General features: G+C 44.7%; 1 protein-coding gene across 1 annotated transcript in view; it reads right to left on the bottom strand.

Annotated features, from left to right (window-relative positions):
* CSRNP3 (cysteine and serine rich nuclear protein 3) overlaps positions 1–25928 on the bottom strand; it is a 150503-nt gene extending 124575 nt beyond the window's left edge. Inside the window, exons 1-3 of the mRNA XM_060257261.1 lie at positions 25806–25928; positions 21907–21971; positions 15168–15330 (exon numbers count right to left, since the gene is read on the bottom strand). The gene's annotated coding sequence lies outside the window, so the exon portion shown is untranslated. The remainder of the gene's footprint in view (positions 1–15167; positions 15331–21906; positions 21972–25805) is intronic.
* Between the last annotated feature and the right edge of the window lie 1628 nt (positions 25929–27556).

Here is a 27556-nt window from a genome sequence, read left to right as displayed (position 1 = left end):
TTCAAAAAGATTGGACCAGGGGGTCCAATTCTATGAACCCCAAAAGAAGGTGCCCCTATCCTTCATTATTTCCTATGGAAGGAAGGCATTTTAAAAGATGTGCAGTCTCTTTAAATGTGATGGCCAGAACTCCCTTGAAGTTCAATTATGCTTGTCACACCTTTGCTTTTGGCTTCGCCCCAATGTCTCCTGGCTCCACCCCCAAAGTCCCCAGATATTTCTTGAATTGGACTTGGCAACCCTAAAATTGCACCAAGATTTCCACTATACACATCCACTGAGTAGCTGCCATACATGACAAGTCAACTGTGCATCCCCTAATTACTTCCTAAGGCCCATTTCTGGGAAGTGAAATCTAAAAGCAGTATGTCTGGAAATTCAAGGTGGGCTCCCTTTCCCCTGACATTGAGATTAAGTTTTTTTTTTTAATATTAGACAAGCCCATCTGTGTGAACATTTGCAAGTAAGAGATAAGATGCAAAGATGAGGATCAAACATCTGCTTGGAAGCCAAATGAATATTTGCAAATCGTGTGCATCGAATTCTTTTAAAAGGCCCTTAAGGCTTTGACAGTGGAATACATTCAGCCACGATATTGTATCAACAGCTGTATTCAAGAAGCGCTTCTGTGCAGATCAAAGGTAAAGTTTGGCTAATCACACTCAAAGAACTTCCAGAACTATTGCAGAGGCCCGAACATCCCAAGGTGGTTGTTAATTTGATGTAACAGCACCACAGATAAAGCAAACAATTGCTCTTTTGAGACAGATGTGATGGGCTGCCTTGGAAAGTTTTAATCTTACCTTCAGCTGTCAGCAGGCTTCACACAGTGGTTAAAAATGTGAGATGAGAGTTGGATTCAAGTGACAGCACCCCTATGAACTCAATGGGATAAGAAGAAGATGATATTGGATTTATATCCCGCCCTATACTCGGAATCTCAGCGTCTCAGAGTGGTCACAATCTCCTCTACCTCCCCACCCCCCACAACAGTGAGGTAGATGGGGCTAAGAGAGCTTTTACAGCAGCTACCCTTTCAAGGACAACTCCTGTGAAAGCTATGGCTGACCCAAGGCCATTCCAGCAGATGCAAGTGGAGGAGTGGGGAATCAAACCAGGTTCTCCCAGATAAGAGTCTGCGCACTTAATCACTACGCCAAACTGGCTCTCGGGTTAACTTGGGATAACCTGCATTTTGAATATGTGGGGCAGGGACATGGAAGTTACTCAGCTCCCTATGGCTGTATGTTGACCTGAAAGGCAAACAAAGTGGTACTAGGGCTTTTTTTGTAGCAGGAACTCCTTTGCATATTGGGCCACATTATGCTGATGTAGCCAGTCCTCCAAGAGTTTTCAGTAGGCCCTGTAAGAAGAGCCCTGCAAGCTCTTGGAGGCTTGGCTTCCATCAAGGGTGTGTGGCCTAATATGCAAAGGAGTTCCTGCAACAAAAAAAGCCCTGAGTGATACAACCTCAGTCAGCAATCTTCATGTAGTTAACATAATTCACAGTGCAATTTTAAGCAGAGTTGTACCCTTCAATGGACTTTCAAGGATGTAACTCTGTTTAGATGGTACCATTAGTCAAGTAGGTCAAAGTACGTATACACTTTCCAAATAACTGATGATGCAAGCCAATCACAGTAGCTAAATCCAGCCAATAGAAAAAGGGTGTTTATTTTCTTCATATCAGTGGCATAGGATTGGATGATGCTGTAACGACATTGGACAGGTATTATATATATTTAAAACTGGGACACATCCCATTGATTTCAAGAGGATGAAAGTGGCTTAAATGAGAGATCTTTCCCATCAGCTGTTTGTACTCTGGCTTGAAAAAAGTCTTAATTTTAATTGCTTAGCCACTGTTGCCATGCAACAGATTTCTTTTTTTAAAAAAATAAATAAAATAAAATTTGCAATGCTTTCAAAACAGGGGATAAAATAGATATCTGATTTTTTATTATAAATTTACAAATCCACCTCTTTGATTTATAACAGCAATATATTCCTTCACAGAGAAATAGCTAATCTCAGCAGGTATTTCAATTAATCAAGACCAAATATGTACTGAAGACCCAACCCGTCAATTATTCCAGAAGCTCAAGATGCTGATCTCGTCCCTCTTCACCAAAACAAGGAGCTATTAATAAAGGATCACTTATAAATCATACGTGTGCATTATTAATGAGCTGCAATGGAGGAAGTTTTATGGCTCATTGGAAATGTGTGTGTTCCCATCAGGGTTTCTGAGCATTGGCAACATCCTAGCAAATAATAATAATAATAATATATATATATATATATATATATATATATATATATATATATATATATATATATATATATATATATATATATATATATATAAAGTTACAATGATGCTTACAATGTGAGTTCTGAGAAAGTCTTTGATAGGAAATCAGAACAAATAATTCTCCACCCAAATATTTGCATAAAGTCAAAACAAAGTTATTTACATTACAGCAGTTCATTAAAAATCAAATAGTTTCTACTGCAATTAACAGGAAAAGAGCAGTGAGCTGGACATTTAGCAATAGCAAACCGCACAGCTTATGAAAATTACTAATTAGTTCCCTATAGCATGGCCACAACAGTACACAAAGTCCTTCTGTATAAGAAGATACAAAATGGCTCCTTATGCAGTGTCCTTTATGAAAACTGCAGAGGGTCCTATTGTCCAATTATGATGCTCACATGCAATACTTTTTCTCTGTTTTATATATCTTTCAAAAATAAAAAAAACATTTGCTGAAAACCCGAATGACCCTGAAATGCTACCATCTTGTACCTGTTGTAGGGTTGCCAGGTCCGACTCAAGAAATATCTGGTGACTTTGGGGATGCAGCCAGGAGATCCTGGGGTGTGTATCAAGGGTGTGACAAGCACGAGTGAACTCCAAAGGAGTAGAAAGGGAGAATGGGGAAGGAACAACAGCACAGGGACCTCTGGATGAGGACCCTGAAGTGACATCACAGTGGCTGTGGAGCTCCAGGAACTTTCCTAAGGCCCTATGCTCTTTACCATAGAGATTAGAAGAATTTCTAGAGCACTGCGGGGATCACCCCATCATCCCCTTCCCATGGTCCACCTCCAAATACCTCGGGGGGGGGGGGGATTGCAATCCTGCAATCCTCCTCCAAGAGCAGCATTTCAGGAAGTATTTTGGGCAGCAGAAATCACCTTTAGAGTCAACCTGTATCTAAATTCTACTAATTCATGATCAAAATACTCTATTAATTACAGAACAGCAATATGCACTTTTAAAGCAGCAGAGATGACATATATAATCTGTTTCTACAAACCATAACACACACTTTGGGGGTGGAGCCAGGAGACATTGGGGCGAAGCCAAAAGCAAAGGTGTGACAAGCATAATTGAACTTCAAGGGAGTTCTGGCCATCACATTTAAGGGGACTACATACCTTTTTAATGCCTTCCCTACATTAGAAATAATGAAGGATAGGGCCACCTTCTTTTGGGGCTCATAGAATTGGACCCCCTGGTCCAATCTTTTAGAAACTTGGAGAGCTTTCTCAAGTAGAGACTGAAGCCTCTGGAGGGGGAAAGGCACATGATGGCTGTGGAGGCGGGGCTTCCCCCTGCCTGCCAGCTGTCTGGGGTCGGGAAGGAGCCTGGGAAAGCTGGAGAACCCCCACTGGGGCCTGGGGATTGGCAAGCCTAGTGGAAGTAGACAAGTCTATTACTGAAGCTCCATATCCAAAAAAAGGAAAGGGCTCTTTTTCATATCAAAATAAAACTGTCTAATAGTGTACCCGTGAGCCTCAATTAGAGATCCTGCAGGAAGGAACAGGGTTGTTATTACTTATGCAAACCACATTCACAGTAAAAGCCCAAGAATTCAAAGGTGAGGTTTAATTTTGCACATGCCTAAAGAAAGGGAAACAGGGCCTTTGAATTCGGAAGCGTAACGCAGGAATCCTAGCACTGTGTTTCCTCCCCCACTCACAATCAGCTTTCATGGCTATTGCCTTGGAACCTTTTCTTTATCCCTCTCCCACACAAACACTGCCCCCCCCCCCCCCCAGTAGGAATTGCAGGCAAAGCTGGTGGGCTTATCTTTGTTCCACAAGTCTGGTGAATGCTTGCCAGCAGGGAAAAGCTACGCTGGATAAGAAATTACAGGTCTCCAGTTCACACAGAATACCTCAGTTATTAGAGAACTAAAAAAAAATATTAAAAAAATAGTGCTGCAGTGCTGTACCTAGTCTCATTCTGCATCTCTCCTGTTCTTTGTTATCATAAAAAGGGGCTCGATAGATATTTTTAGCCATAGAAAGGCAAATCCATCTGCACCAGGTTTCCAAGGAAACGGAATAATTGAAATATGTGTTGAACTAAGATCTGTTTCTACCAATTTCTCTTGATTACTGGAGCTGCTGGTGCAGTCCGTCAGCGCAAGACTCCCACGCAAACCCTGCTCATTGCAATTGGACATTCAGGAGAGCTGAGTTGGATAGATTGCTTGTGAGTTGTTAGAGGTGGGGAAAAGGCTGATGCTGTGATTCATGTGGCGCTGGATACTTAAATATATCATTATGACCATTATAAGCAGGAATAAGAGAAAAGATCTTTTAAATTTTCTAGAAATTTGGATATGATTCAAGGAAATGCAGGGAAAAGGGTGATGACAACATTCTTCTTTGTCCTCCATCAATGAAGAGGTGAATATTCTCTAGGTGGTCAGGAAGAGTACTCCCTCTAAACTGAGTTAGTGTGAACAAGCTCACAGGTGTTTTTTTTAGCTGCTGGCTCACACATTTTTGTTTCAAGAAGGATGGCCTCAGATTTAACAAATTTATGCAGTAGCCAAATTGCTCACTCACAGCTTTAATGCCAGTAGCTCAGAAAGCAGAATATTTGCTCACAAGCCTCCACAGCTTAGAGAGAGTCAAGAAGGGCATTCAGGTGGTCATGAAGTGCTGTATCCCACCACAATGCTTTAAAATAGTTCCCTGTCTTCTTAATGTACTCCTGAAGCATTTTTTAAACCCCAATATAGTTAATGGATTTGGGGTAGAAAAACTACCCCAATGGCAAAATGCTTAGTTTTCTGGATATTTTGGGTGCTTTTTTTTGTTTGTTGAAAGCAAACTTTAAGTTGTAATCAGTGTACTTTGTTTACAGCTATATGTGACAAAGTCCTAGGAGAAAAAGTTCTAGAGCAGGGGTGGCCAAACTTGCTTAACATAAGAGACACAAAGAATAAATGCAGATGTTTGAGAGCCACAAGACATGAACATCAGATGTTTGAGAGCTGCAAGAAAAGGAAGGAAGGAAGGAAGGAAGGAAGGAAGGAAGGAAGGAAGGAAGGAAGGAAGGAAGGAAAGAAGGAAGGAAGGAAAGAAGGAAGGAAGGAAGGAAGATAAATGGGGGAGGGAAGAAAGGAGTGGAAAGAAAGCAACTTTAACTTTAAATGTATTCTCCAAGCTGCCAGCTGGCCTGGCTTAGAGAAGTGATTGAAGAGACAAATGCCTTCTCCAAGCCAGCCAATGAGGTGGTGGGGGCTTCAAGAACCACACAATATGTGAAAAAGAGCCACGGTTTGGCCACCCCTTCCTAAAGCCACTTTTCTGCTTTTTGTGCTAACCCCCCCCCCCAACCCCCACCTCTACAACTGTGGAAGGAAATATTCTCCCAGTGTATTTAGTACACCGTCAAATGATAACATCCCATAAACTTCCACACATATGCAATATTCTTACCATATTATGCGGTTATTTATTGACTTCCTTTCTTTGGGAACTCGTGGTGGCATGAAGTCTTTATCTCATCCAGGCACTGACCACACCATAAACACAGGAAGATGCCTTCTACTGGTCCCTCAAAGTCAGTTTTGTCTACTCAGACTGGCAGTGGATCTCCAGGTCTCAAGGCAGAGGTCTTTCACATCACCTACTGCCAGATCCTTTAACTGGAGATGCTGAGGATTGAACCTGAGACCTTCCGCATGCCAAGCAGATGACTGACCGCTGAGCCTTGGCCCCTCCCAGTCTTGTTCAGCTTCAACAAGTTGTCTTCAAACTAGAGCCTAATTAGAACTGGGCTAGCAATCTCTGCAGCTGGATTGAGGCTAAATTTTTCTGTGGCAAGAACTTGAACTTTACTGTGTCTACCCTTCCACTGCACCCTACAGATCTCCCCAAAATGCTGCTCCAGGTTGATAGAGAATCCCTGAGGACTTGTTAGATAATTCTTATATTCTTAGAAGCATATTATACAAATCACCCAATATTCTGCGTAAAACAAAAACTTTTAAACGTTACCGGGGAACTATTTTACGGAGTGATAACTAATGGACTGCGTGGTACAGCATAAAACAGAAGAAGGGAAGCGGCTGGCTCACAACTGAAAAAGAGATGCAAATTAGCATCCTCACACCAAACAATGAACAAAGAAAACTTCGCCTTCACATTACCTGATGTGCTGTAAATCCTAACAGGAATGCCATGAGGGAGGTCTGTGAAGGGAAGGGGCAATCAGTGGAAACTGCCAGTTTAGTCTGCATACAACATGTGGTCTCCAGGATTTTTTAAAGGGTGTATTTCAAGCTATGGAGTGAAACAGATTTCACTATCCTGCTATACACGAAGAATTCAGATTTTGCATGCACAAGTTAAGTGCTTTTGAACCTTTTCACTCTTCCTCTTATTCTTTGAACTTTTGAGTGCGTATGTGAGAGACAGAAATGTAGGTTCAAATACACTTGTATCACACTTTAAATAAACTGAGGGCCATGCAGAAAGGCAGATTTACAATTTCAATTCCCCCACCCTCTGGTCATTTTTCAGGTTACCTGTGAAGAGATGCATTCTAGCTGAAGCACTTCTTACTTCTCCACTCATCATTTCCCCGCTAAGCTTTGTATAAATTGGGGTGTTACCTTATCACATTTGGGCCATTCCTTTTTGAAGAGGAAATGTTGTAAGGAGAAAATGGAGCAGAGTACAATGTAAACGGATTCGGGTCCCCAGTGGAGAGAATGGGAAGGGTGTAAATGAAGTAAACAAAGTGAATGTTGAAGGAAATACCGGTGATCGTGCATGTAGAGATAATACGCTGGCAGATTATCGCTCGCCATGCCATAATCTAACCACAGGGGCAGAGTAAAGCAAAATCTAGCATGGGTACCTTTTCCTGTGGTTGTTGGAGGTAGCATGTAAAATAAGAAAAGCTAGCTAATGAATGAATAGCGGTACCGCACATAAATTGAATTGTCAGGACAACATTATTAATGTACTTGAAACTAAAAGTAAGTGACTTTGGCTATGATCACACACGCTAAATAATGCACTCTCAATCTACTTTCAGTGCACTTTCCAACTGGATTTCGCCAGTTCACACAATAAAATTGAGCTGGAAAGCACACTAAAAGTGCATTATTCAGTGTGTGTGATTGTGGCCTTTGACTTCTTTATTTCAGTGGAAGAAGATTTATGTGGACATCCCACGGCATGCAATCAAATGAACAGAAAAGATCTGCAAACGGAGGAGTTCTATGTGAATACTGGAGCTTTCACAGATATAAACAATTACTGGACCAGGCCCACAGCTACAGAGGGGCCTCTTGGGGCCTGGCTTTCTGACTTACTGCCAAGGCCCCCCAAATTCAGCCCTGACTTCCCATTCAGTGGCATCCCACTGCTCTCAGGGCAGCCTGGAGAGCTCCCCTGTCCCCACCCCTTCCCCAAGTGCAGCTTGCTCAAGGCATGAGCAACCCTGGCAGCATCCACATCCTCCAGCCCTTCCAGGGCAGGGCAACTTCCCTGCCTGCCAACAGCCCCACTGGCTGGCTATCTGGGAGTATGTGTCAATTCACAGAAGTGCCTGGCCAGTCTGAGTGCCACGGAGCCTTTCCTAGGCCAAGCACAGAGGAGACCTGCTGCCGTTCCCATCTCCTACAATCTGCTGTGAGACACATTTCAACTACCAAAGGGGGCCTCGTCCACCCTGCTTTTCTGTGGGCTTAGAAAAGAGCAGCGGCTGAGTAGCAAAATCAATTCTGCACAAGGAGGAGAAAGAGAAGGAGGAGAAGGAGGATCCATGAGCCTCACCACTAAAGAAGGCAGCTAGAGAGTGTGGGCTGAGAAATGGCTTCCCTCCCCCCACAAAGACACATCTGGGGCTTTTGGGGGGCCCTAACACTTTCCTCAGTGCCCCCCACTGAAAATTTCCCAACTACAGGCCTGTGCTGGACTGATCATGCAGTCAAACAACAGCAATTTCAGGTGCCAAGTTTTTTTCTTCTTAAACTTTGGGTTGCCTCATCTACTTACAGGAAGTTCTTACCATAGAGTTCCTGATGATTCCTAGAGCTACCTTTTCCCACTTCTGGGTAGCTCTGGGAATTGGTAGGAACTCTATGTTAAGAACTTCCTGTAAGTAGATGAAGCCTTATTTTTATATATTTTTTTCCTGCTTCCACTCCCAGAGGCAACAGGCAACAAGACCTGGGGACAGGGGATCCCCCACCTTCACCAAAGGCTTGGCAGCCCTATTTAAACCTGACTTAAGCTGGGTTTAGTACTGATTTTGCAGGGAAAGGTACTGGTTCTGGTGGTCCAGATTCTTCTTTAGTTAGAAGAATTCATGAGGCTTTAACGCAGAGGTGCTTGTATTGATCAGAACAGACCATGTGGTTGCAAAGTTACACAAAGCCACTGTTTCAAGATGAAACAAAACAATACCCACTTTATTCTAGAAATACATGTCTGAGTGCAAGGTAAGAGATCGAGAAACATCCTATACTATCTACCTGGCAGATGGGGAATGCAGAGAGGAGCATCCTACAGACCCATCTTGTGTGAGTGGAAGGAAGGAGAGAGCAAGAGAAGAGGAAGGAAGTTGCTCTTCCCTAGGAGTGCTCATCTGCATCTCAAAGGGAGACTGTGGCAACAGAGAGTAAACAGGAAGGAGATTAGTGTGTGCCTGACTGTCCCGCATACTCTGTGGTCACTTGCTTCTGGAGATCTGAGGCACAGGGACATCACACCAGGTACTTCCAACAGATTTAAGTTCAAGACCACGAAGAAATGTTAAGGTTCAGTTCTGGTTCAAAAAAGAACAATAAGAATCAAACAACAGCAACAACAAAAAACCCTCTCTGAACTGGTTTCAGGCTAGGGTTTGAATGTAGTCTGATACCATGATTTGAAGCATTTATTCATCCTTGTAGGTAGCTTCTTGATGGCAAATCTGCACAGACTATCTAAAACTTCTGCCTAGGCACAGAATCATTTGTCCTTTTTTTTTTTTAACCTACATAAACCTAATCCTTATGATTTCTTCCAGATAAGCTTGAAAGCAATTGATAAAATTTTAGAAATCAGAAGTGGGTCTTAATTGGCTAGTTGGAATTGGAAGCAGAGCTTTGGCCCTTCCTATGACAAACTAAAAAAGTGAACATTACTGGATATGTAAATACACAAGCTTTGCATAATCAATATAGGTTCCAGCTTTCTCTGCTAAAATTTGGATTACCCAGGTACAATTTTTCATATGTATATTTTAAAAAATTAAGAGTACATGCAGCTCTGTTAGGGTCCAGAGTCAAATTTGGAGTCAATACCCAGAGTCCAATTGGGGAATTTTAGAAAACCTTTCTCTGTCCAAATATATGATTCTTTCTGCATAAAGCTTGCGGGAGGTTTTGGTACAGACTTTCTTTGCAGTACAGAACAGCCTTCCCTCTTTTATTGGACACTATGGAAGACAACAAAAGAGCAAAAGGCTTGGACAGCGCTTGTAAACATTAAGATAGCATTAAGCAAATGGCAAAAAGTCTCTCTGGGACAATGCTTAGAGAGGGGGAAAGGTCCCAGAGATTTGCAATGTATTTCTAATAAAAATACTTTTCTAAGCTCAGCAGATGTTGTTGCTGAGAGAGGAAGTGGCAGCTTCATATTCACAAGACTCCAGGTTTGAGGCTTAAAGTCCTTCCTCAGTAGTTAAAAGTCCCTACTGCAATAGCAGTCCTGGAAAAGACCTTTCCTTCCATAAGACCACATACTTCGAGGTTTTCTGTCATTCAGAACTGATTATTATTCATGCAGCATATTAAGGCAGCCCCTTTAGATTTTGTATCTGAACTTCTCTGTCATGCTAAAGCCATACGGCATGTAGAAGTCTCCTGTGTTGACCTGTCTCATTTTTTTGCATAAGATTTAAGGAGCTGCTTTCTGCTGTGTCACCGACTCCCCAAAGGAGAATGAAGAGGGGTAGCACCTAGATAAGGATTATACCAAAGCAATGTAACAACAGGCCTTAGGACAGGAGTCAGCAAACACCTGTAACTAAGGAAAAGGAAAGGTCCCCTGCGCAAGCACCAGTCGTTTCCGACTCTGGGGTGACGTTGCTTTCACAATGTTTTCATGGCAGACTTTTTACGGGGTGGTTTGCCATTGCCTTCCCGTCATCTACGCTTTCCCCCCAGCAAGCTGGGTACTCATTCTACCGACCTTGGAAGGATGGAAGGCTGAGTCAATCTTGAACCAGCTACCTGAAAACCCAGCTTCCACCGGGGATCGAACTCAGGTCTAAAGAGCCACACTATTTGCAACATTCAGAGCAAGAGATCAACCTAAAGGTAGCTGGTGAAAGTCTTTTTGCATAAGGGGAAACAGACAATTTAACATTGCTGATCATTGACGGGTTCATTATCAGTTTATAAAGTTTCTGCCATCCCAACAGTGGTTGTGAGAACTTTACTAAGAAACCTCACGAGGTCTTAAGCATACACAGGACAACCTGTATGATTGTTTCAGTGCACCAACACAAATTTGCATGTGGCTCCCACCTAGATTACTGGCAACAGTTCACCTTTATCACCCTTTCTTAAAGTATATCTCTAAGAAGCTCCTGAGTTTATAAAACTCTTTGTCATTCCCTCCACCCACTGACTATTCCAGCATCCCACCTATCCCTCCAGTAGACCTTAATGTAAAGATTTAAATTTCTTTTTTTTAAAAGAGTCATTTTTGGTTTTGTACTGAGCCACATTTGGCTTTAATACCATAGGTTGTAGACTCTGGTGCTAGGATACTCCTGTTTGTCCCACAGATCAGGACCAACCAAGCTATTATCTCTACCCAAAGTTCTCAGGTTTAGGAGTTGGGCGTGTGCACACCATGCAACATAGGAAATACTCAATGGTATGACTCTCTTTAGAGACATGTCTGTAAAACACTGGGAGGAATCAAAGAATGCGCATTAAGATGCAAGATAATACAATGTTTACTTAGACTAATGGGATAATATTGAGTTAAAAACGGGCACAGTATCTGTACAGAACAACATTTTACATAATAAGTAGCGCCTAGGTTTGCCATCTTCCAGGTGGGGTCTGGGGATCTCCTGGAATTACAACTGATCTTCAGATAACAGAGGCCAGTTCCCCTGGAGAAAATGGCTGCTTTGGGGGTGGACGCTGGGGCATTATACCCTACTGACTTCCCTCCTCTTTCTTCCCAAACCTCACCCGGTCCCGGGCTCCATCCCCCAAAATTTTCAGGAATTTCCCTACTCAGAGTTGGCAACCTAATGAAGTCTAAGGCTTGAATGAAAAAGATCCACCCTGCTGGCATGTTCTCATGCATAATGTATATGATCTCTGACATGTTAGCATTTATGCACTTACGATTAGTCAGACTACCGGTCCGCCTTTTTCTACTACTGTCTGCTGTGACATCCAACAATATTCCTGGTACTACTTTGCTCTCAGACAGAAACTCTTTTAACTGAGACCTTTGGGTGAAGATAGCACTGTCTAGTTGGTACTGATCTATGGGAAATAAATCCAAGTGAAAGATCCTCCTTCATATGAATTGCTGCACTCCATTGGTCCAGTACAGAGGTGGCCAAACTGTGTCTCAGGAGCCACATGTGGCTCTTTCACACATATTGGGCGTTTTCGCACTGACCTTACGCCGGAGCGACGTCCCTCTTCACCGCGCAGCGTCTGTGCGGATTTCGCACTAATTGCTCCGCAGAACCCGGAAGAGCCGCAAAGTCCCGCGGCTTTTGCGTCGCAAATGTAAACTGGTTTTTGGTGGTTTACATTTGTGACGCAAAAGCCGTGGGACTTTGCGGCTCTTCCGGGTTCTGCGGAGCAATTAGTGCGAAATCCGCGCAGACGCTGCGTGGTGAAGAGGGACGTCGCTCCGGCGTAAGGTCAGTGCGAAAACGCCCATTGTGTGGCTCTCTCAAAGCCCATCCCACCCCCCATCAGCCAGCTTGGAGAAGGCATTTGCCTCTTTAAGTATCTCTAAATCGCTTATCCAAGCCAAGCCAGTGGTAGCTTGGAGAATGCATTTAAAGTTGTTCTCTTTCCACGGCTGGGTGCTGTCTCTGCCATCTTGTGTGATGGTTGAGTGGGATGGGCCCAGGTGTGGGTGGGAGGCCATCAGTCCACCAGGAGATATCCAGGGGCTCTCAATGGCCATTTCCCCTGTCTGAGGTAAATTAAGCTAAGAATCTGTAACTGGCCCATGGTCACACCGTGAGTTTCCACAGCACAATGGCAATTCTAGGTCCTAGTCTGAAAGTCTAACCACAACACCACATAGACATTCATGCAGCCAGGCCTACATGTCATGCAAGTTGGGTGGTAGCAAGTTACTGCCAGAAATGACCCTCCCTCAAAGGCCAAAATATCCCTGGAAAGAATACTCCCCTTGCCTTTTACTGAAAGAAACAAAGCCTGTTGTGGGAATTAGTTTCTTAAAACTACAGGCACTCTTTTTACCATTTGGGGGTTTTTGACTGCCTTAATGTCTTTTGTTTGTAGATTTCAGTTTTTTTTCTGGTTTATAAAAAGACCTATCCTGTCCATTCATTGGTCCAGTGTCTGGATGTAAGTATCCTCAGGTTTGGCTGACTTGGCTATTAGAATATTCAAGGGGGATTCCACAAAACTCCCATCTCTTCCCATTGATGAGCTTGTGCTCACATTGAAGCCTGACCACAGCAGCAATGCCTGTGAGCTGCTGTGAGCCTGGAGCGGCTTGTGGTGAGCCCCGAGTGGCTCATGGGGTCTGCCTGCACTGTGGCTGAGTCCAGGCAGCTCCAAGAAACCATGGCCAAGCCCAGAGCATCTCCTCCTGAATGCTGCCATGGCAGCTGGGCCCCAAGCAGCTGAAGCTGCAACTGTGTCCTAAGTAACTCCCTGCACCCGCCACTGGGCTCCAATGCTGCCAAATCCAGAACAGCTCCCAGTCTGCACTGTCGCTGTGGCCAGCTGTAAAAAAAAAAAATTGCCACTGCAGAAAAAAGTAAGTGGGTTGTCTGTTCAGGCAACATTTTTAAAGGTTTTTCTTTATTTGGGGGGAAATTTAAACATTTAGGATTTTTCTGCAAACCTGGAGAGTTCCCCAAGAGTGCAGAAAAATCTCTTTAGCCTCCATGTGGCCCCGATCTGCAGATTTAGCTATCAGCAGGTGGGGGCCGTGGGTAGCTATTAGAATGTGAGATGATGATGATACACCATGCCAACATATTGTGTATTCATCTTGTATATGGCCTTTGCTGTTTCTCAGCATTTTATGTAGTTATACTTAAAGAACGCATCCATCCAGCACAGTGCTCCTTTCTATGACAGGTTACAGTTTCCCATGAAAAATGTTAGCTGAGAAAAGCACAGATTTCAATACTGACTGCCATTACACAGACACCCAACTTCACCTTTTTCTATTTTACAATTAACTTAAACACCTGTTTCTCTAAAAGCAAAACAGGATGCATTAATGTTTTGCCAACAACTTTTAATAACCAATCCATTACAGCGAAGATGTCACGTTTGCAGGCAACCTGCTTACAAATTTGGTACTCTGTATTTGTTTCTTACATGACAAATTCTCCCTGGAGCACTGCCAGCAGGAAAAAAAAATATGAAGAGTTGGCAGTTCTCCCTAGAGAAGCTATCTAGGCCAGCATTTGACCTGATCGCCGTAATAGCTGCAGAATAACACAGTTAAAGATGCAGCATTGTGTACTACTGTTCATGGTAATCTTTGCAAAGGAGTACAACCAGTGTTACACTGACAGACTGAAGCATGCACATAAATTTACTGTCAGCATAAGCCACTGGCATATCTGTGACATTTCAAATCCATAGTGATCCATGTCACTAGACTGTACACTGGATACTCAAAGGCTCATTTTGAATAGGGTGTCTAGGGTTGCCAGCCTCCAGGTGGGGCCCGGAGATCTCGCTTTTACAATTGATCTCCAGCTGGCAGAGATCAGCTCCCCTGGAGAAAATGGCTGCTTTGAAGGGTGGACTCTATGGCACTGCACCCTGCTGAGGCCCCTCCCCTCCCCACCCCAAACCCTCCCCTCCCCCAGCTCCACCCCCAAAGTCTCCAGGTATTTTTCAACACAGACCTGGCAACACTATGGTACAATCCTGTGCAGTTCCTCCAGTCTAGGCCCACTAACAGCAGTGAACTTAGACCAAAGTAATTCTTCAAAGGACTGAACTCCAAAAGGATTATATTTTGTCTGTCCTGTAAACCAAGAGATATGTGGTAGCTCACAGTGCTCCAAAATACATTGAAACCACTGTGAAATCGTTCTACAGAAATATACGTTTCTAACAGTCCTGAGCAGAGTTACACCCAGAAGGGTGTTAACGGGCTTGTAAGGATCTAACTCTGTTTTGAATGCACTGTGAGTTAACAGCCTAAATAAAACTCACACCCTTAGACCGAAAGCTGAACTAGCTGATGCCTCTTTCTTCCCTAGGCCAAAACCTCCTTTGATTTCCCAACCTTGTCTTTTCACTGAGACTGCCCTCTCTCTGGTTGAGCAAAAAGCTTTGCTATCAGGCACCTCATTATCTGCATGCCTTAATGGTTCCATCTTTGCTTAAGACCAGCTATTCAGCGTTTGCCTGAGAAAGTTGCCAGAGAGATTTACGTGTGCTTCAGATTTTACTGTTTATGGATTTCTTACTGGAAGAGAGATATAGATGAGGTGGGGGGGGGGGGGGAGAAACACTCCAACACAAGAAAGACTACAGATGACACAAGTCTAAACAAGTATTTTTAGCCCACAGACAATATTCCAAGACCTGTAGCAATCAAACAAAGGCCTCTCGCCTCCCCCTCTCCCCCTCAGCCCCCACCGTTACCTGTGATCTGGATTCTGCTCTTTCAGCTCCATCAAGACAGACTAAAAGCTTTGCTGCTGCTTCCGCCAGCCATTGAGCTGTGGTCAGCCAATCAGAGAGGAGACATCCTGGCATCCTCTGGAATGAGCGTTCTCCCTCTTCCCCCTCCTCCCTGCATCCAGTTCTGGGCAAACAAAATGAAAATTTAAAATGGAGGTGTGTGGGGTGGGGGGGGGGGAGAGAAATCAACTATGCAAAACACAGAGAAAATGCTGTACGATGCTACCCAGAAATAGGAAGGCTGTTCCTGCTTTGTGATTCCAGCCCTGTGAATAGTCCCTAATGAGATGTTAAGTTATAATCATAACAGGTGAAATGATCCTGTATGCACAGGCTTTTGTTCCTCTTTGAAACAATTCAAATGCGGACAGGAGGTAATCATGTGCTTGTGGCACACTGTGGACTAGAAATATCAGAAGTCCGCTTGAAGATTCATAAATCAATCACGACCAGAAAGCAGCATAAAGCCCCCCCCTCCCCCACAGGCCAGAGGAGTTAATTTTCTCAGAAGAAGAAGACTGCAGATTTATACTCCGCCCTTCTCTCTGAATCAGACTCCGAGCCGCTTACAATCTCTTATTTCTTCTCCCCCCACAACAGACACCCTGTGAAGTGGGTGGGGCTGAGAGGGCTCTTACAGCAGCTGTTCTTTCAAGGACAACTCCTGCGATAGCTATGGTTGACCCAAGGCCATTCCAGCAGGTGCAAGCGGAGGAGTGGGGAATCAAACTTGCTTCTCCCAGATAAGAGTCTGCGCACTTAACCACTACACCAAACTGGCTCAGCTTTGCGGCAGTCAGTTCCGTCCCCAAGAGATGCTCAAAAAGGAGTGATTTTATCTACTTGGGTTTTGATATCCTGCTTTTTATTCCCAAGAGGACCCAAAGCAATTTACAGAATTTTTCCCCTCATCCATTTTCTCCTCACAGCAACAACCCTGTGAGATAGGCTGGGCTAAGAGACGGTGACTATCTTAAGGTGACCCAGCTCCAGTGAGCTTTCATGGCAGAGTGGGGATTGGAGCCTGGGTCTCTCAGATCTGAGTGCAGAACTCTAACCACTCTGCAACACTAGGTCTCATCATATTTTGCTCAGATAAAGAGAAGAAATTAGATTTATACCTTGTCCTTCACTCAAGAGTCTTAGAGCATCTTACAATCTTCTTTCCCTTCCCCTCCCCACAACAGATACCCTGTGAGGTAGCTGGGGCTGAGAGAGCTCTCGAAAAACTGCTGTTGAGCAGAACAGCTCTGAGAGAACTTGTGACTAACTCAAGGTCACAGCAGCAGCTGCATGTTGAGGAGTGGGGAATTCAAACTCAGTTTTCCCAGATTTGGGTCTGCCACTCTTAACCACTACACCAAACTTGCTCTCTTTAAGAAAAGATTAAGAAATTAAGATTAAGAGAAGTGTGCTGCTTTTTAGTAACTAGGGTTTGTTCGGGTTTTTTTTTTTATCTAATAGTTACTAACAGAAGGAACATGTCAACAGTTGTTTTCCCCCCGTCGATATAGCAAGCTGAATATAGGGTTGCCAGGTCAGACTAAAAAAAAATTGGGGACTTTGGGGGTGGAGCCAGGAGCAAGGGTGTGAAAAGCACAACTAAACTTCAAAGGGAGTTCTGGCTATCACATTTAAGGGGACCGCACAGGAAATAATGAAGGATAAAAGCACTTTCTTTTGGGGCTCATAGAATTGGACCTCTGGTCCAATTTTTTGAAACTTGGGAGGGGGGGTGTTTTGAGGAGTGGTGCCAGATGTCCTGCTGAAAATTCGGTGCCTCAACCTCAAAAAACATCCCCCCAGAGCCCCAGATACCCTTGGATCAATTTTCCATTATAACCTATAGGAACTGGTCTCCATAGGGTATAATGGAGTGCCCAGCAGACATTTCCTTTTCCCCTGCCCCCGTTTTCTGATAACCATGAAGTGGGGGGGAAGGGCTGGGCCTCCAAACTGGGGGATCTTCGGTCCCAAACTGGGGGTTGGCAACCCTAGCAGAACACTATATTTTAAAGCCACACACATTAAAAGCTTTAACCTGTGCCTTCCTTCTCTTACTATAGAAAACTTTGATTGATAGTCCTGACTTGAAGCGATAGGTGCTTTCATGTAGACCGGAGAGGCGGAGCAGCCAAATAACTCCAGAAGCTGAAACATCCATTTATTCCATGTAGATAATTGTGTGATGACTATGGGGAGAACTGCACTGTACATACCCAGCTAAGCATGTATGTACATTTTGTGAAAAGCTCTTGCAATATCCATATCATTTTTCAGGGCAGGGCTGTGTTATAGATGATGGGTCCTCCACATATAGACAGGTTTGGGATAGACAGGTTTCTTATGTGGGTCCTCCACATATAGACAGGTTTCTTACCTGTCTATCCCAATCTGCTTTCCAAATTAGCTGCCTCTGTAGTTGTGGTGATGTCTTCAGGGCATCCATGATGAGTACAACATAACCTCTCCGCTGAAGGTGTTGGGTAGTGGTGTCTCTAGAGTCGGTTTGGAGAGCCAGTTTGGTGTAGTGCTTAAGTGCAGGGACTCTTACCTGGGAGAGCTGGGTTTGAATCCCTACTCCTCCACTTGCAGCTGCTGGAATGGCCTTTGGTCAGCCATAGCTCTCATAGTTGTCCTTGAAAGGGCAGCAGCTGTGAGAGCTCTCTCAGCCCCACCACAGTGGAGATTGTAAGCTTCTCTGAGACTTTGATTCAGAAAGAAGGGCAGAGTATAAATCTGCTCTCTCCTCCTCCTCCTCCTCCTCTATCATACCGTCCAGGCTGAGGGAGCAGAGTGCTAGGCTTGTCAGAGTGACCACACCATGTATAGACCTGTTTCAGATTTTCCATTGCAGTCATCAGAGAAGCTTCAAGGGGAGGTTACAAGTCAACCTCAGATTGCTGAACTTTAGTCCATTCACAGATTCAGAACAACGTACTACCTGGGGCCTACTAGGGTCATAGGATTCTTATCTCTCTACAGATGTTAATTTTCTGCCCTAAGCATTTCGCCTACGCTATAATCAAGCTAATCATATTTTGCGCTGTACTTTTTTGCATCCTGATTCCTTTCTTTGCACTACTCCTCCCACCTTCAGACTGAGATAAGGACTCGGGGATCTCCATTCCTACTTGTATCTTACAAAAGGAGTTTTGACTCTTGGAAGATCCTACTCCAAAAATCTTGTTGGTCTCTAAGGTGCTACTGAACTGAAATCTGTCCCACACATGGACCTGAATCCTGTGACTCTGCTCAGTGAAGTCTGAAACCTTCATCCAACCTCAGGAAACTTCCTCCAATGGAAGCAGCTCTTCCACTTCAGTCGGAGGAGGGTTTCAAATTCCGCTAAGCAAAGTGGTAGAAAGGTAAAGGTAGTCCCCTGTGCAAGCACCAGTCATTTCTGACTCTGGAGTGACGTCGCATCATGACATTTTCACGGCAGACTTTTTATGGGATAGAAGTAATACATTCCCAATCAGATTTAGACTGTCTGTAGCAGATAGGGTTGCCAGGTCGACTTACTTGGCCAGCCGGGGTCTCCTGACATCCAGTCGGAGATCACTCTGGTTTTGGGACAAAACTTTATGGTAAATTTGGTTTCAAACCATAGAGTTTTGCCCAGAAACAGAGTGTTGTCCCCAACCAGACGTAGGCCCAAAACCAGAAGTAGCCCCCCAAAAGTCAGTTGGGGACAGGGTTTCTCCTGTTGGCCAGTGGCAGGCAAGAGCCTGGGAAAGCAGAGATTCCCCTGCTCCCACCAACCCTAATAGCTGTAGAAAACAGGAAGGGCGCAGTAGAACCTTAAAGACTGACAAAATCTGTGGCAGGGTATGAGCTTTCATGAGTCATTACTCTTAGCAGTGATTTACAAATGCTCATATCCTGCAGCAGGGTCCCTGCTACAAATTTTGTAAATCTTTAAGGTGCTCCTGCACCAGGGTTGCCAAGTCCAATTCAAGAAATATCTGGGGACTCTGGGGGTGGAACCAGGAGACTTTGGGGGTGGAGCCAGGAACAAGGTTGTGACAAGCATAATTGAAAGGAGTTCTGGCCATCACATTTAAAGGGACAGCACACCATTTAAAATGTCTTCCTTCCATAGGAAATAATGAAGGATACGGGCACCTTCTTTTGGGACTCATAGAGATTGGACCCCCTGGTCCAATCGTTTTGAAACTTGGGGGGTATGTTGGGGAGAGGCACTAGATGCTATAATGAAAATTTGGTGCCTCTACCTCAAAGAACAGCTCCCCCAGAGCCCCTGAAACCTCCAGATCAATTCCCCATTATACCCTATAAGAATCGATCTCCACATAGGGAATAATGAAGTGCTCAGCAGACATTTCCCTCCCTCTCCCCCTCCCCCCGCTGTTTCTGGTGACTCTGAAGCGAGGGATTGGCCTCTCTACTCACGAGTTGCTGCCAACTTCTTCCAAGTAACACAGGCAGCCCATCCCAAAAGGAAGCCTTTCCAATCAGAGACTGGAGCCTCCAGAGGGGAAAGAATCACATGGTGGCTTTGGGGGTGGGGCTTCCCCCCACTGACCAGCTGACTGGGGGTGAGAAGGAGACTGGAAAAGCGGGAGAACCCCCACTGGGACCTGGAGATTGGCAAGCCTATACTGCACTCTTGCTCAGGGCCGTAGCCCGAAAATCTTGGATGGAGGGGCCCAAGAGATAAAAGTTCAGGTGAGGGGGCCACCAAAGTGGGGGGAAGGGGCACCACTTGCCCAGGATCTTGTTTTGTGTGTTTCGTGCAAGCACACACAGCCATTCCACCTCCCCACCCCACCCCTTGCCCCACCGGGAAGAACTGCAGCTCAGCTCCCATTCAAATGAGTCCTCCTGATCTGCATTTGAGAGGGGACTTCAGGCAGGAGGTCCTCCATGAATGAAGCTGCCTTAGATAAGGTCCAATGTGCAGGATGGGGAGGAGGAAGCCCTTGTTGCACCACTGCCAGCAGGGATGGGGAGAGGCGAGAGAGAGAGGTGGGAAGCACTTTGTAGTAGCCCCACCTCGTCTATCTTTAATTCAGTGATGCCTCTCTCATTCTCCTGCTTGGGGAAGTGCTGCCTTTGATCGCTGCTCCATCCTGGCTGAAACTGCCTGGCTTTTCCAGCACCTCTGCTGCCACCAGGTAGCTTGGCCAGGGCTGAGCGGGAGCCCCCCCCCCCCCCAGCATTCATGCTGCCCAACCCAGCCAGGTGCACCTCCTCCTCACCTGTGCCACCATGCCAAGGACTGCGATTTGAGGGAGAAAGGGAAGGCAGAGGCAAGGGGCTGCTGCAGCCCATAAGCAGAGGAAGGGATGCTGCGAGGGGAAGGCCCTGCCACTGCTGCAGGCAGAGGGATGGCCCAGCCCGACAGAGAGGAAAGGGCTTGCCTTGGTGGGACTGCGCGCCCGTGTCGCCTTTGGGGGGGGGCTTCCAGGAAGCCTTATGGAGCCCACCCTTTCCCGTGGGTTCTAGAGGTCCTCCAATGGAGGGGCCCTACATAGGGTCTCGCCCAACGGAGGGGCCACAGAGCATTAAGAGGGGTTGAATGGAGGAGCCGTGTCCCTCCCAGGACCCTCTGGCTATGGGTCTGCTCTTGCTCCGTTCTGGTTTGGCCTTGAATTCATTGATTTGATATAGAAAATCCTCAGACAATTATGCTAAAGCAGGTTCTCAGTTTGATGGGTCCCACAATGAAGCACCCTTTAGGTAGTTTCTTTATGCTACATTTTGAACCAAATATAAAATACATACTTATTATATCAGTTGTGAAGGGTGCATATAGATAATAGGTCACCTTCTCCTTAAAATACACAGAAATACACTGCAGTCCCATACAGAGTTACTCCATTCAAAGCCCATTGAAATCCACAGGCCTTGACTGGAGTACATCTGCATAGGATTGCCATGTTCCTAACTTTTCCTGTCTGCCTCCTTCCATGTATACTAAAGAAGAAGATAGCTGATGAAGAGACAGAATTAGGTAATGCATGTTTGAAAGGATGAAATGTTAGATATGAAGTAAGGATGAAAAGATAGGATATAGATATTTTTTAAAAGTGAAAATTTATATATAATATATATATAATATCTATGCAATAAAGCAAGCTCTGTTTGACAATGATAGAAAAAGTAGTCAGTTATAATAGATGATTATAAGTGATGGTCTATTTCTTCATCCGTGCTTTTGTTTTTGTTCATGATAGATGATTGTGCATGTGTAAATGTGGTGATGTAGTGTATACAGGGCTTTTTTTGTAGAAAAAGCCCAGCAGGAACTTATTTGCATATTAGGTCACACCCCCTAATGTCACCATTGTTTTGCACAGGGGTTTTTTTGTAGAAAAAGCCCAGCAGGACCTCATTTGCATATTAAGCCCCTGATACAAAGCCAGCCGGAACGGCGTTCCTGTGCATTCCTGCTCAAAAAAAAGCCGTGTGTGTGTGTATATAGTTTCTTTTTCGTTTTTGGTTAGCACAAATAAAAATTAGCATTAAAAAAGAAGAAAATAGCAATTTATGCATCTGATACTCTTCACAAATTGATGCAGCTTATTTTGCACTTGGATGACCATAGTCATTTAAGTTTTAAGAAGCAGTGTGGAATTCTGTGCCTGATATAAATGGCTACTCAGAACCCAGCCACAGAATCAGAGCTGCATAGGTCCAAAGCACAGGCTCTTATGCACAACTCCACAAATACCTGGCAATGTGGATCCTGCTCCAACAAACCCATCTACTCATGTATCCTCTTGGTTCTATTAAGACCTTGAAAAAAATAGGCATGGGGAAGAGAGTCAGAAACAGAATTTTAAATCTTAGGTGACATTTTCAAGGCTGCAGGGATTAACATCAATGAATCACAGACACAGTCAGCTGAAAGGCACCCAAGCCCGTCTCAGCTCACACAGGATTTCAGTGCATGATTATCAAGGTCTTTCTCCTCCACATAGCAGCTAATGCAAACAAGACTGCCGGTAGCTACCAGCAGAGCAGATGCGCTGTGGAAAGATACCTGTAGCACAGTCAGCACATCTCCCTGGCCCCACAGGAACCTTGTGTTCCTGACAAAATCTCTTTTCTCCTCTCCCATATACAACCGAAAAAAGTCCCCAGCTATTATCAAAACGGCTTATCGCCTCCCCCCCCCCCCCGCCCCCGACCTTAATTCAAAGAAATATCTTGGGTGCACTACCACTGAACAGCACATGAACAAGACACCATATGCTGGATGCAGTTTTGAGGTGTTTCCATGCTGCGGCCATCTTGATTGAAGCAGATTTTAACATCCCTTTTCCTATCCCTATTTATGGCAAAGTAAGAATCTGATCTAGGCTTTCCAGTCCGCAGGCCTGGGTGGGGGAATCCCCTGGCTTTGCAGTCTCCAATTGGACAGCAGGGGGAAGCCCCGCCCCAACAGCCATCATATGCCTTTAAATCTCAGCAGGTTTAGAAAAAGCTTGGAAACTGCTTGTGCTTTGGAAGGTGTATGTGCCTAATTCTCAGTAGGAGGAAAGCTGGATGGGGCGGGGCAAGCAAGCAAAGCCATGTGGCTCTTTCTGGTCAGTGTGTGAAGCTGTGAGAAAGGAAGAGAGCACAATTCTTCTGCTTGTTTGCATTTTTAGAAGTCATTTGCATAGTGAAATAAATAGTAAAAAGTAAACTGGAACCTGATCATGGAATGGAGGGAAACTCCACCCCTTAGACAGCTTTGTTCCTTGCTTTCACTTTCCAGTCTGAAGAAGCTGGTTGAAATACAGCAGACTGTTACATTCATCAACTCCTGTGAGTAAACTGCTCTAGTGAGATCCCAAAGTGTGAGCTTGTGAACTGTGTTTATTTTGACTGTTTTGTGAGTGTGTGATTGTCCCTTAATAAAGTCATGGCAAGGGATTTGTGGAGATACGACAAATTTCATTTAGTGGAAATGCAGCTGCTGGGGAAGCCTTTGAAGGTAAAAAAGATGAGGAAATGAAGACTATTCAGGGGAATTGCACTGCTGTATTTTTTTAATGGCATGGAAAAGTCTCCTGGCTCCACCCCCAAAGTCCCCAGGTATTTCCAGAGTTGGACCTGGCAACCCCAATCTGATCTGAATCCAGATCAGGGCCGGCACTAGGGGTTTTGCCACCCCAGGCAAGAACCCCCTCGCCACCCACGGCTTGACCTTCCTCCCCCAACACATGGGGGGGAGGTCAGGGGCTGCCCTGGGTGGCTGCCTACCTGCCTTACTCCTATGCGCTGGCCATGATCCAGATCCCTGTCCATCCTGGCTCTCAGTGACTCATCCCAGAGCCTGGAAACTTCAGTTCTGACAGTGGCTGAGGGAAATGGCTGCATCAAGTAGGGAGACTGTTAAACATTCGTGCCTCTGTAACCCCTAGGACTGGTTATCATTAAGTGCTACGTGTGAGGAAGCCGTGAAGAGTACTGAGAAGATTTTACTGCAAAAGGACATGGTTGCGTACCTACTATCAGTGTGTTGTAGTTGTTTAGAATGCCTGACTGGGATCCAGGAGACCTGGGTTCAAGTCCCTACTCTGCCATGAAAGCTTGTGCCAGTCACATTCCCTCAGTCAGGATGATCGTGAGGGTGAAAGGGAGAAGCAGAAAATGCCGAAAGGCTCTTTAGATCCTCATGGAGGAGAAAACTGAGGTATAAATGAAGGAAATCAATAAATGTTCCCTTCCCTGCGTCTGGCAACAAGAATCCTAGTTAAGCCCACTTGTTCTTGCCTTTAACCTGCACATTGGCCTTGTAACTAAAATTATCATATTCCCCCCTTTTAATCAGTCTTTAACTATAGAGAGTGATACAATGTATTTCCAGCATCTGCTAATTTCTATTGTGGCACATCCAAATGCTTTTATTTATTTGTTGACTTCATTTACACTCCACCTTTCTCCTCAATAGGGACCCAAAGGACTTTACATCGGCGACCTACAATGGAACAGCCTTCATTTTGTCCTCAGCGATGTCTCTTTCAGTTCATTTTGACCATCCAGATTTTACAAATTGGGCCAGTAAACCCTAAATTGTATATAATTTGATTAACACTTTTAATTTTATGTATTTATTTATTTAGATCTTTATACCTCACTTTATTCTCTGCCCTCTGGTTTACTTTCACAACAGGCCTGTGAGGTAGGTTAGGAGAAGAGCATGTGGCTGGCCAAAGGTCACCCAGCAACCTTCCATGGCAGAATGGAGGTTCAAACCTGGGTCTCCCAGGTCCTCGTCTGACACTCTAAATTTTACTCTATATACAATACTACATCCGTGTCAGGGCTTTTTTTCTGGGTGAATGTGGTGGAACAGAGTTCCAGAACCTCTTTGTGGAAACAATTCTCAAATAATGTTTAAAAGTTCATGAGGGGCACCCATATATTGCTCCTTCATTTCCTTCTTGAGAGTTCTGGGACCTCTTTTTCCAGAACAACAACAAAAGCCCTGAGTAGAGTAGCAGTGTAGTTCTAAATAAAGTTTCACCCTTCTAAGTCCATTAGAAAGGTGTAACTATGCTTGCGGTGTAGACAACTTTTCTTTGTCTGCTGAACAAACATGGTATCAGATTAGCCTGGCACTCTTATGTTACCTTATATCCAGCTTGTTATTTTACCTGACATCGCAAAGTTTTCCTATGTGTCCCAGGGTCTTAACTTGCCAGTGAACTGAAACAAGCAGTTCTGTAATTACCTTGGTAAATCTCCTTCCTTCCTGCCTTGAATAAAGGCAGTGTCAGCTATTCTGGAGTCATCACATTGAATATATGCAATACAGCCAACAAGAAGGCAAGAATATGATTTGGGCTACAGTTACAGTCTCACGCTGACGTACAGTGACAAGCTCAGAGGATGACAGAAAAGGACATGCAAGGGGAATGGCCGATAGGCACACTATCGCTCTAAGTGAGCCTAGACTCTAAGGGCATAATTGAAATGTCATATATTGGCAAGATGTAAGTAGCATTTGTACATTTCTGGGCCTTTTGCAGCTCTGAGCACATGGATTCAAAATCTGACTCATTTCTGAGTCTAGCCTGATGTCTGGAGTCTGAAAAATGAAAGGGAATTTTGTCATGACTCACCCCAGCACCCCCCTTTATTTATTCACACTAACAGGGTTGCCTTTAAGATTTAGGCACCTCTGTGCTGGGAAGTCACGGAAGGGGTTCTTAACTATTTCCTAGCTACTCTGCCCTCAGCCTTCAACACCCAGCCCAGTCAGGAAGCTATTTAGGAAAACACAGGCTGGTGTAACACACAGCCTTTGGTAGTCTGCCACCATTCCTTTACAGCTAACACCCAGGAGGGAGAAAGGAGAAACCCCACCTTGCTACACTAGAGTTAAAACCAGCAACCCTGCAAGGAAGATCAGTTAGAGGCTGCAACCGCACCCAAAGCTGGTTGGGACAGAATGTAGCCGTGGTCAAAGGTCACTGAATTCCTAAAGAACTCTAATGCACAGCACACAAAAATAGCACTAGAAAAAGGTTAAGGCTTTTTATTAAATAACAAAAAGTAGTCAAGGGTTTAAAACAATCATTTAAAAGCATTATATAAATAACTAACTGAACAGTAATTGGACAGGCAGAAATTTACCATGTGGGACGATAGCCTTATCTCTTCATCCGACAGCACTTTGTCATCTTTGGAGAATGGCCAAAGGGAATGGTGTAGCAACAAACCTATTCCATTCCACACCCCTCCGCACTCAAACCTTCCAATGATACCTTGCTATAGGATCCCTGGCCTCCATTGGTATTCCGGACTACCAATGGGAACCGTGATCTAATTACCAGATGACTTGACAGATCTTAGATTTTGACAGCTCCATTAGATTACTAGCTGTCACAGCAATTAAGTCCAGGTGTAACACTTTATCAATTCCACATAGGCCCAGTCAACATCTCTGCAGGTGAAGGGAGTTAAAGACACTTTGCCTAGCAACCTGGATCTTAAAGGGGCCCTGCCTACCTCCTAAGAGCCAGTTTGGTGTAGTGGTTAAGTGTGCGGACTCTTATCTGGGAGAACCGGGTTTGATTCCCCACTCCTCCACTTGCACCCACTAGCATGGCCTTGGGTCAGCCATAGCTCTGACAGAGGTTGTCCTTGAAAGGGCAGCTGCTGTGAGAGTCCTCTCAGCCCCACCCACCTCACAGGGTGTCTGTTGTGGGGGAGGAAGGTAAAGGAGATTGTGAGCCACTCTGAGACTCTTCGGAGGGGAGGGCGGGATATAAATCCAATATCTTCTTCTTCTTTTAAGGATTTACACATCCTTGGCCACAGAGTCTGATTTAGGGCTCAGGATTCAAGAAAAGGCCAAGGCCGGAAGGTCTTTTCATGACACTTTTCTTTTTCAAAAAATTAAATCTAGTTGTGAAGCAGTAAAATCACTACGCGGAATAACCAAAGAAGATCGGGAGGTGGTGGAGGAGGAAGTCTGTATGTCTAAGATGGGGAGGGATTAAATGGAAAGTGGAGAGTTGTATTTATGACCATAACCATACACTTCTTATTGTTTCTATTCTTACTATACCAACAATACTAGAGGCTAAGAGCTCCTGAATTTTTTTTAATATGTTAAAAGCAGTCATAGCTGCCCCTGAACCGAATCAGGACCACAGTGTTAAGGGAGAGGGGGTATATAACCCCTTTTCTTGCACCAGTTAGTTGATTAAATCACCCTTCCAAAACTGCTGTTTTGCCCAGTCAGGAAAAACGTTTTTCAGTGGGGGTAATTTAAATCCACACAATCAAGGAGAAAAGCTATGCTGTAGCTCCAATATAACTGGTGTCCTTCCCAACAGCTTTCAAAATCTGTGTGTGTAGGGGGGGGGGGGGTTGCTGGCCACGGGCTCATTGATTGCCATTTTGTCTACTATGGCATCTGGCATTATAATTAGTGGCCAAATGTGAAGTTCCAGATTGGGAAATTCCTGGATGTTTGGAGGCGGAGCCTGGGGAGGATGATCAGCAGAGATACGATGCCATAGAGTCGTCCCTACAAAGCTGCCATTTTCTCCAAGGGAACTGATCCCTGTGCTTTGGAGATCAGTTGTAATTCCACGACAACTCCAGGCACACGTTTGGAAATTAGCAGCCTTAGTGTGAAATGCCCTGTAAAAAGCCTAGTTTGGAGGAGGGTTATCAGTCTCTTATAGGACTACTCAGTATCTGTTCAATGGGGTTTACCCCCAGGGGAGGTATACTCAGAAGAAGAAGAAGATGTTGGATTTATATCCCGCCCTCCACTCCGAAGAGTCTCAGAGCGGCTCACAATCTCCTTTACCTTCCTCCCCCACAACAAACACCCTGTGAGGTGGGTGGGGCTGGAGAGGGCTCTCACAGCA

Source organism: Heteronotia binoei, chromosome 16 (genome assembly GCF_032191835.1).
Source record: "Heteronotia binoei isolate CCM8104 ecotype False Entrance Well chromosome 16, APGP_CSIRO_Hbin_v1, whole genome shotgun sequence".
Classification (NCBI taxonomy): Eukaryota; Metazoa; Chordata; class Lepidosauria; order Squamata; family Gekkonidae; genus Heteronotia; species Heteronotia binoei.
The sequence above is the reverse complement of the archived record's forward strand: the minus strand, read 5'-3'. Positions and strand labels throughout refer to the sequence as shown.